We start from the raw sequence: 17,019 nt of genomic DNA, 5'->3' as shown, positions 1-17,019 counted from the left end.
CGTAACACTAACAAGTCCTCCACTAAGCCGTAGCCCTAAGCTCTACACCTAAACATCTTTTAAAGACCTCCAGGGATGGTGACTCAACCACTCCCCTGGGCAGCCCATTCCAATGCCTAACAAGCCTTTTGGTGAAGAAGTTCTTCCTGACACCCAACCGAAATCTCCCCTGATGCAACTTTAGCCCATTCCCCCTCAGCCTATCACCAGGCACATATGAGAACAGACCAACCCCCACCTCGCTACAGCCTCCTTTAAGGTATCTGTAGAGTGCGATAAGGTCGCCCCTGAGCCTCCTCTTCTCCAGACCGAACAATCCCAGCTCCCTCAGCCGTTCCTCGTAGGACTTGTTCTCCAGATCCCTCACCAGCTTTGTTGCCCTTCCCTGGACTCACTGGAGCCCCTCAATATCCTTCTTGTAGTGAGGGGCCCAGAACTGAACACAGTACTTGGGCTGCGTCCTCACCAGAGCCAAGTACAGGGGGACAATCGCTTCCTTAGTCCTGCTGGCCACGCTGTTTCTTATACGAGTTAGGATGCTGTTGGCCTTCTTGGGCACCTGAGCACACTGCTGGCTCATATTGAGTCGACTAGCCACCAGTACTCCCAGGTCCTTCTCTGCCAGGCAGCTTTCTAACCATTCAGATGGCTTTTCCAACCATCTTCAAACTTCCAGATGTTATAAATGGCTCAGGATTCAAATTAGGATTAAATGAAAAATAGGATTTATTAAAAGAATATAAAGGAATAGAGGTAAGCAAACAGCGCTGGGTGCACCGGGAGTCTCTGCTCCACCAGGACGCACCCCAGTTACATCAAGCAGCTGATTTTTATGCTCCTAGACTAATACATATTCATTACTACTTCAAAAAAAATAGATAATTATAATTAGCTTCCGGGGTCCAGTTCCTCCTACTGGAGCATGCGCATCAGTCTCCTCTGGGGGTCTCTAGGGGTCTTTCATGCTGAAGGCTCGTAGTCTTCCTCTCACCCTTTGTACTTACTCGGCACTATTCCAAGTTTATGGAACACTCTCTGTACACTCTCTGCAGGTCTTGTCTCCCAACCGTCCTTCAGCTTCTTTTTTCTTCCTCTTAATCTCTTGGCCCACCTGGCCAGATACCAAGGATCCACATAGTATCTCATAACAGTCACCAGCAGTCACCAGTTATTATCAGTTGTTCTGAAACTCCCAAACAGCTTGACGATTCACGAGCAATTAAAACATTCTTTCCCAGCTATTCACAGTCATCTATATAACATCTATAGCAGTGTTAAATCAATCTCGAAGAAGACAGAAAAAAAACCTGTAACTGTTAGAACTAGAAGTCACGAATAATAAAAGCAAACAGGTTCATAAATTTAAGGAGTGTTTTCTGAAGACTTGATAAATTGACTAGAATGAGGGGGAGACTGTGACACACTGCATCTGTGGTTCAAGAATTAAATTGCCAGTGCAGGGCCCAGAGGCAGACAGGATTCAAACAGAATTATTCTTTATGGACACGAATTTATGGACACGAATTTATGGACATGAATTGGAATTGTTAAAACATTCCTCACAATCCCTTATCTTCTTTTTAATATCCCCAATTTGTGTCTCTTCTGTTATTAATAATTGGATTTCATCAGTTTGTTCTTGGAGGGTCCAATCCTTAAGCATCATAATTGATGTATTTCCTTCCTTTTTTAATGAAGTTATTACCAATGTACTATTTATCACCCGGCGTATTAATAATGTAAAACAAGGTATCATACAAGGTACAAATAATAACGTCATTACACCACATAACAATAAAAATAACACTCTTCTAACCCATGGTCCACCAGGCAGCCATGAAAATAAATCCCATTCCATATCCTTCCAGGTTTGTGTTGGAACGTGGGCTAATTTTCTAATTTCCTTGGTTATCTTTTTAACTACTTTCCCATTATCGTCAATTCGTAAGCAACAATTAGAATAATTTAGTTTACCACACACACCCCCTTCTTCGGCTAGTAAATAGTCTAAGACCATTCTATGTTGGAAAATAGCATTCCTCATCTGGGTAGATTGGTCAGCTAAGAGATCCAGAGCTGTTGCTGTTTGATTAGTTATTATTTCAAGAACTGCTTGTAACCTAATTATGCGATTCAAATTATAAATGGGTTCTCGAGCTCCAGATATTACTTCATTCGGATTCCATGTAGCTGGTCCATAATACTGTATGATTCTTTCAGGAGGCCATTCATTTTCTCTCCATTTTTGAGCACTACCTCCAGCTAAAGAGGTATCAATATATCGTTTCTCCCTATCAATGTCATCATATAATTTTATTCCCAAGTGATTCCCTTGTATTTGAGATAATAAAAAGAATAAAGGTCTTATGTATCCCACGTAGCATACTCCTGACCAATCTTTTGGTAGCCTTTTGTAGGCCCGTTTGCCACATATCCAATAATGTCCTCTTAAAGCCCACACCCCATTTGGAAAAGGACCATCCCAATCCTTTTTATTCCTTGGGGCATAAAAATACAAGGTGTTCTCATTACCAAGTGGCCCCGTTAAAATGTTTGCCTCATTAATACTTGTATATATACACTTCCAAGCCCCCCCACTAGATTCCCACTCACAATTACAACTAATTTCTCCTTCACGATTTGTCATATTACGAGCTGACCAGAAATGTTTAAAAAAAACTTGTGTCCCGTTCTCATTTTGCCACCTCCAGCGGTAGACTTTTACCACATGCTGTTCACTAGTGGTGTTATCACGCTGACAACTCAAGATTTGAACATCGAATTGTCCTTTTGATTGTGCTTTTGCCATGGCTTTACACCCAGGCCCAAAAAATTCCTTAGATGAGCATCTCAGCCAAGTCCCATTTTTCAGCTGGACATGTGTGGTATTCCATTTCCCTTTACTTGCTGTACAGTTTATAGGTCCACATTCAGGATCAGTACATTCATATCCAGGGGACAGAGTCCATTTACAAATGCTTTCTCCTACTTTTACTGTTCCTGTTCGGTTTAAACAATATATACCTTTTTCTGATGAATGCAATTGCCACGGGTCCTCCTCCTCTTTCCAGAACTGTGTTCCATTATGAACTTCACTTGAATTACTAACCCACCACTTAGGTTCGACTGGGCCAGCTACCCAAGGCCAACTTTCAGCTCCTCCTGGTCCCCCACAAACCCAGCAATTGCTAAGATTAAAAGCCTTAGCCACCTCCTCCCCCAAAATGAAAAAAATATTTCCATGGCTCAATTGCCCTTGTAAGAATAGTACCAGGAAGTATAACATCCTTCTGCGTCGTCCAGAGAGTATTGTAAAGGTGTGAAAAATGCCTTGGGGTTGGATCCACCTCCAGAATCTATTTAAACTCGTGTCACTGTTCAGCCTTCGAGGGTGGTTCAGCTCCTGGAAAACTAATTACAATAGGTTAATAAAACAAAATTCTTACTATATACATACATTTTCTGTTTGCTCATTTGTTTCTTTCTCTGGGACAGCTTGATTTCAGTGCGGGAGAAGTCCGGTAGAGGCCCTCACACTCAGCAGTCAATACCCGTAGGGGTTGCCTCCCTCGGTAGACTATACACACCGCAGTGGAGAGTCCTGCCCCGGTCTTGCCTTCTCACCTTTCTTCATTCCAGGCTTGCTTGTCCCCTTCTTCTGGTATTTCATGTAAAGCGTGCCCTATTTCCGGAACATTAGTTCTTTTTAGTTTTAACTTCAGTTCCCCAGGAGCGGACTCAACCCTCCAAGTTCTGGTATTTATTGGTCCTTTTACTCTGGATGCATGGGTCCAACCCCTTTCTGCTGTTCTCACAGCTGTTTCAGTGGTAAGTAAAACAAGGTACGGTCCCTCCCACCGGGGCTGTAAAGATTCTTCTTTCCAAGTTTTTATTAAGACCTCATCCCCTGGTTGTATTTTATGGATGGCAAATCCTAAAGGTGGTGTTTGAACCAGTATTCCAATTTCTCTTCGTTCTTGCAACCTTTTCCCAATAGTAATTATATATTTCTGGATACTACGATCCTCAACTACATTGTCTCCCAGAGGCATTCCCTGTGAATAAGGCATACCATATAACATTTCATATGGTGATAATCCAGTCTCACTGTGTGATTTAGTTCTTATGTTTAAAAGTGCCAATGGTAAACATCAAGTCCAAGGCATTTGTGTCTCAACCATTAATTTAGCCAATTGCTGTTTTATTGTTTGATTCATTCTCTCTACTTTCCCTGAGCTTTGTGGGTGCCACGGAGTATGATATTCCCACTGAATACCTAATGATTGACATAATAATTTTATTATTTTAGAAGTAAAGTGTGTGCCTTGGTCAGAATCAATGTACTGGATTATCCCATATCTAGGTATCAAGTGTTCCAAAAAAATTTTTGTCACCACTTGTGCCGTAGCTCGTGCCACAGGATAAGCTTCCACCCATTGTGTTAAATGATCCACAATTACCAATAAATACTTGATCCTCCCTACTTTAGGCAATTTGGTAAAATCAACTTGTACTCTCTCAAAAGGCCGATATGCTGTTTTTCTTCGTCCCGCTGCCGCCTGTCGGAATATTTTCTTATTTATTTTCTGACAAGTTAAACAACCTTGTGCGACTTGCTTTGCTAATTCAAAAACCCCTATACAACCAAATTGTTTAAGTAAATGATTACTTAATGCTCTTGTACCCCAGTGTGTTTGTGTATGCAAACGTTCCAATATTTGTCTTGCATAAGCCTTCGGTAACATCTCTCGCCCGTCTGGCAATGTCCATTTTCCTCGCTCTAATTTAGCACCTATTTTCTCCAGTTTTGTCTGTTCTTCAGGAGTGAACCTCTTTTCTTCTTCTTCTTTTTCTTCTTCTTGTCTTTCTTCTTCCTGTACTATATTAATTTTAGCAGCCTGAATTCTTAAAGCTGCTTCCTGAGCTTCTTTATCTGCTAGATTATTTCCCCTAGTGTGGTATTCCAATCCTTTCTGGTGCCCTCTTACATGTACTACTGCTATTTCTTTAGGTTCCCTTAATGCTTTTAAAATTTTCCTTATTAATTCTTGATGTCTAAGATTCTTCCCTTGAGTATTAATTAAACCTTTTTCCTCCCAAATCTTTCCAAAGGTGTGAACCACTCCATATGCATATTGAGAATCTGTATATATAGTTCCACTTTTTCCCTTCAATAGTTCCAGGGCCCTATGTAGGGCATACAGCTCGCAAGCCGGAGCTGACCATGATGGACTCAGGGGGCCTGATTCCACAGATTCCAGGTGTTTATTAATTATGGCATACCCTGATTTTCTTTTTCCCTCCACTACTCTGGAGGAACCATCTATGAATATTATCTCCCCCTTCTCTAATTCAGTATCTCTCAAATCAGGTCTTACTTTAGTCTGGGTCTCGATTACCTCCAGACAATTATGTTGTAGTTCCTCTGATGGTTTTCCAAATAAAAATTGTGCTGGGCTCTGAGCAGAAGTTACCTTCAGTTCTAAATCAGGGGAGTCAATTAGTATAGCTTCATACTTTAGGATCCGACTGTCTGTTAACCATTTCTCCGCTCTCTGTTGTAAGATGCTTCTGACATTGTGTGGAGTGTACACTTTTAAGGGAGCACTGAAAGTAATCTTTCAGATCTGCCCAGAGGCAGACAGGATTCAAACAGAATTATTCTTTATGGACACGAATTTATGGACACGAATTTATGGACACGAATTGGAATTGTTAAAACATTCCTCACACACATCTAGAGGAACGCTTTGACTGCGGCCTAAAAGCCACGTGTATGTAAGCTGCCGCAAGCCAGCCAGTCTTCTTCCCATGACCTGCCAGGAAACAGCAATGTAGGCAGGTAACCAAATTAAAGCCAAAACTTGCAGCCTAGTCCTTGACCTGAATAGGGAGTGAGGATCCGGTTCCTGGCATTTATGCACGATAGCTTCTATGCAGCCGAAGTAAATACACCCCAGGTGCCCTGAGCTGGAGGACCATGACGGTGGGAACGATAAACTCCCAACCGACCCTGAACGTGTGCGGGATTTGCTGCTCCACCCGAATCTATACAAGTCTGTGGGTCCGGATGGGATTCATCCCAGGGTGCTTAAGGAGCTGGCTAACTCCTTAAGGCCATCGCGGGACCTCTCTCAATTATTTTTCAACGGTCTTGTGAATCTGGAGAGGTCCCAGTGGACTGGAAGCTGGCAAATGTCGTACCAATTTTCAAGAAGGGCAAGAAAATAGACCGTGGCAACTACAGGCCTGTTAGTCTCACATCAGCACCTGGTAAAATTATGGAGAAGATGATCCTTGAAGTTCCTGAAGCGCACCTGGGGGACAATGCAGTCATTGGTCCCAGCCAACATGGGTTCATGAGGGGTAGGTCCTGCCTAACAAATCTGAATTCCTTTTATGATAAGATCACCCATCTGGTCGATCCAGGGAAACCAGCTGACGTGATCTTTTTGGACCTGAGCAAAGCTTTTGACATGGTTTCCCGTGGGATCCTACTGGACAAAATGTCCAGCATACAACCTAACAAAAACATCATGCGATGGGTGAGCAATTGGCTGACAGGCAGGGCTCAAGGGCTTGTGGTAAATGGGGCCACATCAGGCTGGTACATGGTCACTAGTGGGGACCCTCAAGGCTCCGTTTTAGGGCCAGTCCTCTTCAATGTTTTTATAAACGATTTAGATGTAGGACTAGAAGGTGTTTTGAACGAGTTTGCTGATGGCACCAAACTTGGAGGAGTTGTAGACTCAGCTGAGGGGCTGAGGGTGGAAAGGCCTTGCAGAGAGATCTGGGCAGATTGGAGAGCTGGGCGATCACCAACCTCATGAAGATTAACAAGAGCAAGTGCCGGGTCCTGCACCTGGGACGGGGCCACCCTGGCTATACGTACAGACTGGGTGATGAGATGCCGGAGAGCAGCCCCGCACAGAGGGATCCGGGGGTGGTGGTTGACAGCAGGTTGAACATGAGCCAGCAGTGTGCCCTGGCAGCCAGGAGGGCCAACCGTATCCTGGGGTGCATCAAGCACAGCATTGCTAGTAGATCAAGGGAAGTGATTGTCCCGCTCTACTCTGCGCTGGTGCGGCCTCACTTCGAGTAGTGCGTGCAGTTCTGGGCACCACAGTACAAAAAGGACAGTAAACTGCTGGAGAGCGTCCAGAGGAGGGCGACGAAGATGGTGAAGGGCCTAGAGGGGAAGACGTATGAGGAGTGGCTGAGGGCACTGGGCCTGTTCAGCCTGGAGAAGGGGAGGCTGAGGGGGGACCTCATTGCAGCGTACAACTTCCTCGCGAGGGGGAGTGCAGAGACAGGTGCTGACCTATTCTCTGTAATCACCAGTGATAGGACCTACGGGAATGGTGTTAAGCTGAGGCAGGGAAGGTTTAGGTTGGACGTCAGGAAGAGGTTCTTCACCGAGAGGAGGGTGGTTGCACGCTGGAACAGGCTCCCCAGGGAACCAGTCACTGCACCAAGCCCGTCTGAATTTAAGAAGCGATTGGACTGTGCACTTAGTCACGTGGTCTAAACTTTTGGGTAGACCTGTGCGGTGCCAGGAGTTGGACTTGATGATCCTTATGGGTCCCTTCTGTTATAAATGGCTCAGGATTCAAATTAGGATTAAATAAAAAAATAGGATTTATTAAAAGAATATAAAGGAATAGAGGTAAGCAAACAGCGCTGGGTGCACCGGGAGTCTCTGCTCCACCAGGACGCACTCCAGTTACATCAAGCAGCTGATTTTTATGCACCTAGACTAATACATATTCATTACTACTTCTAAAAAAGTAGATTATTATAATTAGCTTCCGGAGTCCAGTTCCTCCTACTGGAGCATGCGCATCAGTCTCCTCTGGGGGTCTCTAGGGGTCTTTCATGCTGAAGGCTCGTAGTCTTCCTCTCACCCTTTGTACTTACTCGGCACTATTCCAAGTTTATGGAACACTCTCTGTACACTCTCCGCAGGTCTTGTCTCCCAACCGTCCTTCAGCTTCTTTTTTCTTCCTCTTAATCTCTTGGCCCCCCCTGGCCAGATACCAAGGATCTCATAACAGTCACCAGCAGTCACCAGTTATTATCAGTTGTTCTGAAACTCCCAAACAGGTTGACGACTCACGAGCAATTAAAACATTCTTTCCCAGCTATTCACAGTCATCTACATAACATCTATAGCAGTGTTAAATCAATCTCGAAGAAGACAGAAAAAAAAACTGTAACTGTTAGAACTAGAAGTCAGGAATAACAAAAGCAAACAGGTTCATAAATTTAAGGAGTGTTTTCTGAAGACGTGATAAATTGACTAGAATGAGGGGGAGACTGGGGCACACTGCATCTGTGGTTCAAGAATTAAACTGCCAGTGCAGGGCCCAGAGGCAGACAGGATTCAAACAGAATTATTCTTTATGCACATGAATTTATGGACACGAATTTATGGACACGAATTGGAATTGTTAAAACATTCCTCACAATCCCTTATCTTCTTTTTAATATCCCCAATTCGTGTCTCTTCTGTTATTAATAATTGGATTTCATCAGTTTGTTCTTGGAGGGTCCAATTCTTAAGCATCATAATTGACATATTCTCTTCTTTTTTTTTAAATGAAGTTATTACCAATGTACTATTTATCACCCGGTGTATTAATAATGTAAGACAAGGTATCATACAAGGTATAAACAATAACATCTTTACACCACATAACAATAAAAATAACACTCTTTTAACCCATGGTCCACCAGGCAGCCATGAAAATAAAAATAAATGAAAATAAATGAAAATAAATCCCATTCCATATCCTTCCAGGTTTGTGTTGCTCGCTCACCTCCCCCCTCTCCTTCTCTGGGATGGGAGAGAGAAATGGGAAAGTGAAGCCTGTGAGTTGAGATAAAAACAAGAAGATAATAACAATAATAATAATAACAATAATGATTATAATAGTACTACTAGTAATAATGTGTACGAAACAAGTGATGCACAATGCAATTGCTCACCACCTGCTGTCCGATGCCCAACCTAACCCCGAGCAGTCCGGCCCTCCTCCCAGCCTGCCTGCTGACAGGACAGTGAGAAGCTGAATTTAGCTTGGTCCTTGGCTTGATGTAAGCACTGCTCTGTAACAATTAAAAACAATTAAAACATCAGCATATTATTAACATTCTTCTCATCCTAAACCAGAACATAACTTTCTATCAGCTACTAGGAAGAAACACCCTTTTTATCAATTTTTAAACAGCAATTACTAAAGCTAAATTTTCCACAGACTTCTCCTTCTTGTGCTAGTAAATAATCCAAAGCTAGGCTATTTTGATACAAAGCAGTTCTCATCATTTATAACTATTTCTATTACAGCTAATAACCTAATTATTCTATTAAGTATATATACTGGGGTCCTATAGTCCCAGGATCTGTCTTCTGCCCACGTATCTGGATCATAATAGGCAAACACCTTCAGGGTTGATTCAGGCTTGTGTTACCATTCGGCCTGTCAGGGTGATCCAGCTCCTGGAAAACGAATCACAATTTTATATAGGTTAAAAAAAAGGTTCTTATGTTATTTTCTCAGGACAACCTGACCTTAGTGTGGGAGAAGTCCAGTCGAGGCCCTCTCACTCGGCAGTCAATACCCATAGGGGTTGCCTCCCTCGGTAGACCATACACACCGCAGTGGAGGGTCCTGCCCTGGTCTTGCCTTCTCCCTTTCCTCCCTTCAGACTTGTCCCCTTTATTTGGCATCCTTAATTCATGCAGAGCCTCGTTGCCAGAATATTAGTTCTTCCTTAGCTTGAGTTTCAGTTTCCCAGGAGCGGACTCAACTCTCCAAGTTTCAGTAGTTACTGGTCCTTTTATTCTGGATGCATGGGTCCCTTTCTGCAGTTCTCACAGCTGTTTCAGTAGTCAGTAAAACAAGGTACAGTCCCTCACATCGAGGGTTCAGTGATTCTTCCCTCCCCTGGCTGCTTGTTGAAACACTTTCTTTTTTATCTTCTGACAAGTTAAATAACAGTTATCTAATTTACTTTGCCGTATGGCCCTTTTCAGGTTCCCGTAGCAGGATTCATCTGATAGCCTTTCAGGTTGATACAGATTTGACTACAGATACCAGGGTTTTGGCATTCATCACTATCTCCACAGTTTCCCAGCTGGACAGTCACATTCATTTATGTTGCATTCCTTCAGGGGCATCACCCCAGTCCTTGCAGTCTCTCTGCTGGTTACACACTTTATTGATCTGCACTTGAATTTGCCAGGTCCAGAGCACTGAATAACATTGTTACAGTTTACTTCATCAGTGCCATCCAGACAGTCTCTCACACCACTGCACTGCCTACTCACATGGACACAGTTCCCATCTTCACATCTGAACTGGTCCAGGAAGGGCAGTTAATTTCATCACTTCCATCCTTGCAATAAGGATCTCTGTCACATCACCACTTCTTGTAGATACATTCACCTGAGCCGCACTGCACCTCACAGAATCACAGAATCACAGAATTTCTAGGTTGGAAGAGACCTCAAGATCATCGAGTCCAACCTCTAACCTAACACTAACAGTCCCCACTAAACCATATCCCTAAGCTCTACATCTAAACGTCTTTTGAAGACTTCCAGGGATGGTGACTCCACCACCTCCCTGGGCAGCCCGTTCCAGTGCCTCACAACCCTTTCAGTAAAGAAATTCTTCCTAACATCTAACCTAAAACTCCCCTGGCGTAACTTTAGCCCATTCCCCCTCGTCCTGTCACCAGGCACATGGGAGAACAGGCCAACCCCCACCTCTCTACAGCCTCCTTTAATGTACTTATACATAGCAATAAGGTCACCCCTGAGCCTCCTCTTCTCTAGGCTGAACAGGCCCAGCTCCTTCAGCCGCTCCTCATAGGACTTGCTCTCCAGGCCCCTCACCAGCTTCGTCGCCCTTCTTTGGACCCGCTCAAGCACCTCGATGTCCTTCTTGTAGCGAGGGGCCCAAAACTGAACACAGTACTCGAGGTGCGGCCTCACCAGAGCCGAGTACAGGGGGACGATCACCTCCCTAGCCCTGCTGGTCACACTGTTTCTGATACAAGCCAGGATGCCGTTGGCCTTCTTGGCCACCTGAGCACACTGCTGGCTCATATTCAGCCGACTGTCCACCATCACTCCCAGGTCCTTCTCTGCCTGGCAGCTCTCCAACCATTCCTCTCCCAGCCTGTAGTTCTGCTTGGGGTTATTGCGCCCCAGGTGCAGGACCCGGCACTTGGCCTTGTTGAACTTCATACAGTTGACCTCAGCCCATCGGTGCAGCCTATCCAGATCCTCCTGCAGAGCCTTCCTACCCTCGAGCAGATTGACACACGCACCTAGCTTGGTGTCATCTGCGAACTTACTGAGGGTGCACTCAATGCCGTCATCCAGATCATTGATGAAGATGTTAAAGAGGACCGGCCCCAGCACCGAGCCCTGGGGGACGCCACTAGTGACTGGCCTCCAACTGGACTTGGCTCCATTCACCACAACTCTTTGGGCCCGGCTATCCAGCCAGTTTCTAACCCAACGAAGCGTGCGCCAGTCCAAGCCAAGAGCAGCCAGTTTCTTGAGGAGAATGCTGTGGGAGACGGTGTCAAAAGCCTTGCTGAAGTCAAGGTAGACCACATCCACAGCCTTTCCCTCGTCTACCCAGCGCGTCACTTTGTCGTAGAAGGAGATCAGGTTCGTCAAGCAGGACCTGCCTTCCATAAACCCATGCTGGCTGGGCCTGATCGCCTGCTTGCCCTGCAAGTGCCGCATGATGACTCCCAAGAGGATCTGCTCCATGAGCTTCCCTGGTACTGAGGTCAAACTGACCGGCCTGTAGTTCCCCGGGTCTGCCCTCCGGCCCTTCTTGTAGATGGGCGTCACATTTGCTAGTCGCCAGTCAGCTGGGACCTCCCCCGATAGCCAGGACTGCTGATAAATGATGGATAGGGGCTTGGCCAGCTCCTCTGCCAGTTCTCTCAGTACCCTCGGGTGGATCCCATCCGGCCCCATCGATTTGTGCACATCCAAGTGCCGTAGCAGGTCACCAACCAGTTCTTCGTGGATGGTGAGGGCCACATCCTGCTCCCCGTCCCCTTCCACCAGTTCTGGGTACTGGGTATCCAGAGAGCAACCGGTTTTGCCGCTAAAGACTGAGGCAAAGAAGGCATTAAGCACCTCCGCCTTTTCCTCATCTCTTGTAACTAAGTTTCCCCCCGCATCCAGTAAAGGATGGAGATTCTCCCTACTCCTCCTTTTGGTGTTGATGTATTTATAAAAGCGTTTTTTGTTATCTTTAACAGCAGTAGCCAGATTGAGCTCCAGATGAGCTTTGGCCTTCCTAATCTTGTCCCTGCACAGCCTCGCTACATCCTTATAGTCCTCCTTAGTGGCCTGCCCAATTTTCCAAAGATTATAAACCCTCTTTTTTCTCCTTAGCTCAAGCCACAATTCTCTGTTGAGCCAGGCTGGTCTTCTTCCCCGCTGGCTCATCTTTGGGCGCATGGGAATAGACCGCTCCTGCGCCATTCACTCACAGAGTGTTCACTCACAGAACACTTCACCGGAGGTGCAGGCTGGCAGCCACACTGCTCCAAAGATTCATCTGAGTGGTCAGAGCAGTCACCTTGACCATTGCAGACAAAGCTTTTGGAAATACATTGTCCACTACTGCATGTGAACTCTGCTGCACTACAAGTCACATTGCCACAATTCTCTTCATCTTCTCCACTGTCACAGTCTCTTTCACCATCACATTTCCACGACACTGGGATACACTGGGTCGACTGAGGACCACAGCTGACCACAGCTGATTTCATTTACCTGGCATGTTCTCATATGACACAGCTCAGCACTTTCGTCAGACCCATCTTCACAATCCGAATCCCCATCACACTGCCATCTGTTTGGCACACACTGACCACTGTTGCACACAAAGTCAGATTCAGCACACATCTTTTTCACTCTCATCACTGCCATCTGAGCAGTCTTCACATTTTACTCTAGCACTGTCGTCAGCAGTGCACAGTCAGGTGAGGGCGAGCAGCAGGCAGAGCACCCCGCACCGTCACCTGTGTCACTTATACTACTCCTGTTACCCATGCTGTTAGTGTCAGTGGCATCCTCCTTGTACCGTTTCTGTCTTTGTCTCCCCCCTTTTCTTTTTGTCACTGGCCATTCACCACAAATGGATGAGACACATGATTACTAGTTAGGAAAGAGAGTGTAACGTCTGCTATACGGCTGCAGGCAGTGCCAGCTGCAACCTTAGGTTTGTGAAAGAGCCTGCCGGTGGTCATTTGGCAGTGTGATCTGCGTCTCTGCACTCCTGCCCTGCAATAGAGCTAAGTCGTCATTAGTAATAGTTATAACACCGATCTGAGGATGAATAGTCTTTTTTTTTGCATTGCAAGATAAACCTTTTATAAAAAGAATGCTAGAGTGAAGCAGCACAGCCGCTGCTGCCGCTGCCTCCATGGTTATGTCAGACAGGCTGCAGGGTCCTGATGTCCGCCCCTCTGCTCTGTGCCGACTCGCCACACGCTGAGGGTCAGCTACCGGTGTCCACTGACGCCTCTGGTCTCCCGTAGCAACTCGATCTCGGATGTCCCGCGTCGCACTGCAATTACTTCAATTTCCCCGCGTTTTGCAGCTTCTGTCAGGTCTATTCTGTGTCTCTCAGAGCTGTCCGTGGCTCTGCAGCATCTCTCAGGGCTCTCTCCGTCCAGCGGTAGCCCCTCCGTAGTGTCTCGGGTCTCCTGGCGCCGCTCCGGTCTCTTGGCCTGTTCAGGTCTCAGCGAGTCCAGGTCTCGGCCTGTGCGGGCCTCATATGTTGCAGGAAGCATGTCATATCATGCTCCTGCCTTTTTCTTGTCACAGTCAAAACATTTAAGAGCAAAAATAGGATACACAAGATACACAAGATACACCGGGCCCATATATTAGGCACCACCACTCAAAACTTGGATAAAACGGCACTTCTTTCCAGTCTGTCAAGCACTTTGTTCGTCTCTGCCCACTCCCTTGCAGAGAGTAAGGAACAACGGATCGGAACTCTGCACTCGCTTTGCAGCAACGCTGCGTCTCACTCACACAGCACACTCGCACACAGAGGCCTCCAGCACATCTCATTCATACCACAGGAATATAATTTAGAATGATAACCAACCAAATAAGTATTGTCTCTGACTGTGTTCTTCGTGAAGTGACTTGTAACACTTTGTTTCAAACCCTTACATTTACACAAATACTTTCAACACAAAATACATACATAAAAACACATACAATTATTAACACTCCAGTTAGTATCCCTCCAGCAGCTGAAAACATACCGTTTGTCTGCAGTTTCAGGAGATCTTTGCTCCTGCGGTGAGCAGCTGAGAGTGGAGTCCCCTCCGAGCAAAAACACTCAGGGTGCACCTAGGGGCGTCCACGCTGCAGCCGATCCCGCAGCCAAGCAGAGTGTCTCCTGCCTGGCTCACCAAAATGACTCACAGAAAGCTGACTCCACAATCAGTAGGATTGTAAAGTAGGTATGTTTACTCAGTTCTGGGCGGCACGGGGCAGGTAGTCCCACCAAAGTCGTGCACGCCTAATGTGGCAACTTGCTTTAGTAAAGAGTTACATATACATAAACATTCCTATACATATACATAACCTGTCCCTTTATGAACAGTCCTCCTTATCTTAGACCCCTTGATTAAAGTCTGAACCATGAGGTTGTTTTTGATCTGGTTCTCGGGGCCCGAGAGGCTCCTGTTATCTGGAGGTATAAGCGCAGCACAGCACAGTAGCACATATTCATTCTTAATCAATTGCTCTCTAATTTCTAATTCCAATGTTTCAGCTTGCTCTTTTCTGGATCCACGGGTATTCTACTATTAATGTTCAAAGCCTGACAGACCCCGTCCTCCGTGGATCAAAATACAGGGGGTCTTAAGGGTTCTTTTGGTCAGTCTATCATAAAATACTGGATCATTTTTAATTTACTCTTTAATTTTCTGGGGCCCCTATTGTTCCAATTTCTAATCATTATTCATAATGGACTTTTTGGTCATATATCTGGTAATTTGCTCCCTTTCTGGTCCTTGGTCTTCGATTTTATCTGACCCATCCGGGAATTTTACTAGTGGCAATTCCCACAGCCCTTGGCTGCCCAGTGAGAGTGTCTTGCAGGGGGTTTAGGACCTATCACCCACCCACGTATCCCTCTTCTCACCAGCCCAGCCCCCCCGACAGGAGATTAGAACCAGTGAGAAAACAAAAAGACCTCCACGCTGACTTTAGAAGTCTCAGTTACACTCACACACACAAAAAATGGCAACCGTACCCTTACCCAACCGGACGGTATCTTAGGAATCAGTCGTCTTCGTCCAGAATCCAATCGGACGGTATCCACCAGCGTCTCTGCTGTCCTCGTCTGGGATCGAACCAGACGGTATCCAAACGACTGTCATCTTCATCCGGTTCGATTCCGGGCACCGGAATCCAACCGAACGGTATCCAAACGACTCTGTCGTCTTCGTCCGGATCTTCGCGCGCAGAATTACGGGCAAAAAACAGCCGGCAACAAGGGAGCTCAAAAAAAATCAAATTCTTTGCTTACCTTTATTCAGGTTCAGGATGGCATTAGTCCCGATCTGACTCAAACAGGAGCCACCAAATGGTGGGGCGCCTCTCCTAGATTAAATCAGAATTCAGGAACTATAGCCCTCCCGGACGAGCCCCCAAATTGTTATAAATGGCTCAGGATTCAAATTAGGATTAAATAAAAAAATAGGATTTATTAAAAGAATATAAAGGAATAGAGGTAAGCAAACAGCGCTGGGTGCACCGGGAGTCTCCGCTCCACCAGGACGCACCCCAGTTACATCAAGCAGCTGATTTTTATGCACCTAGACTAATACATATTCATTACTACTTCTAAAAAAGTAGATTATTATAATTAGCTTCCGGAGTCCAGTTCCTCCTACTGGAGCATGCGCATCAGTCTCCTCTGGGGGTCTCTAGGGGTCTTTCATGCTGAAGGCTCGTAGTCTTCCTCTCACCCTTTGTACTTACTCGGCACTATTCCAAGTTTATGGAACACTCTCTGTACACTCTCCGCAGGTCTTGTCTCCCAACCGTCCTTCAGCTTCTTTTTTCTTCCTCTTAATCTCTTGGCCCCCCCTGGCCAGATACCAAGGATCTCATAACAGTCACCAGCAGTCACCAGTTATTATCAGTTGTTCTGAAACTCCCAAACAGGTTGACGACTCACGAGCAATTAAAACATTCTTTCCCAGCTATTCACAGTCATCTACATAACATCTATAGCAGTGTTAAATCAATCTCGAAGAAGACAGAAAAAAAACCTGTAACTGTTAGAACTAGAAGTCAGGAATAACAAAAGCAAACAGGTTCATAAATTTAAGGAGTGTTTTCTGAAGACGTGATAAATTGACTAGAATGAGGGGGAGACTGGGGCACACTGCATCTGTGGTTCAAGAATTAAACTGCCAGTGCAGGGCCCAGAGGCAGACAGGATTCAAACAGAATTATTCTTTATGCACATGAATTTATGGACACGAATTTATGGACACGAATTGGAATTGTTAAAACATTCCTCACACTTCCAACTCGGGATATTCTATGAATAGTGCAGTCAGAGGTCATGGGGCTAGATTTAGAAAAGTCCTGCATAAAGAAGGGATCTCAGAAAAGAAAATTTAAATAACATTAATATCAAGAAAAGGAATTCTGATTGCTAAATTCTTTATCTGTCATGACTAGACAGATGAAAATCTATGATGGCAAGTTTGCCTTTAAGGTCATTTTCTTTTTTATTCATATCTTTTATTTATTTGTATTTTTTTTTTTAACAGGCTCTGTACTAATGTTCCTCACAGAATGACTAACAGAAATATGACCTTCGTGCAAATTTTGTAGTTAATTCATTAGGTCAACTCTAACCACTAAGGCCCTTGTCAGGTTATTTCTACTAGTGATAAGGAGCAATTGACCTTAAAACTTTGAAGCCAGGTAGACGA

Source organism: Anas platyrhynchos, chromosome 1, assembly GCF_047663525.1.
Source record: "Anas platyrhynchos isolate ZD024472 breed Pekin duck chromosome 1, IASCAAS_PekinDuck_T2T, whole genome shotgun sequence".
NCBI lineage: Eukaryota > Metazoa > Chordata > Aves > Anseriformes > Anatidae > Anas > Anas platyrhynchos.
This window is presented reverse-complemented; position numbering follows the sequence as displayed.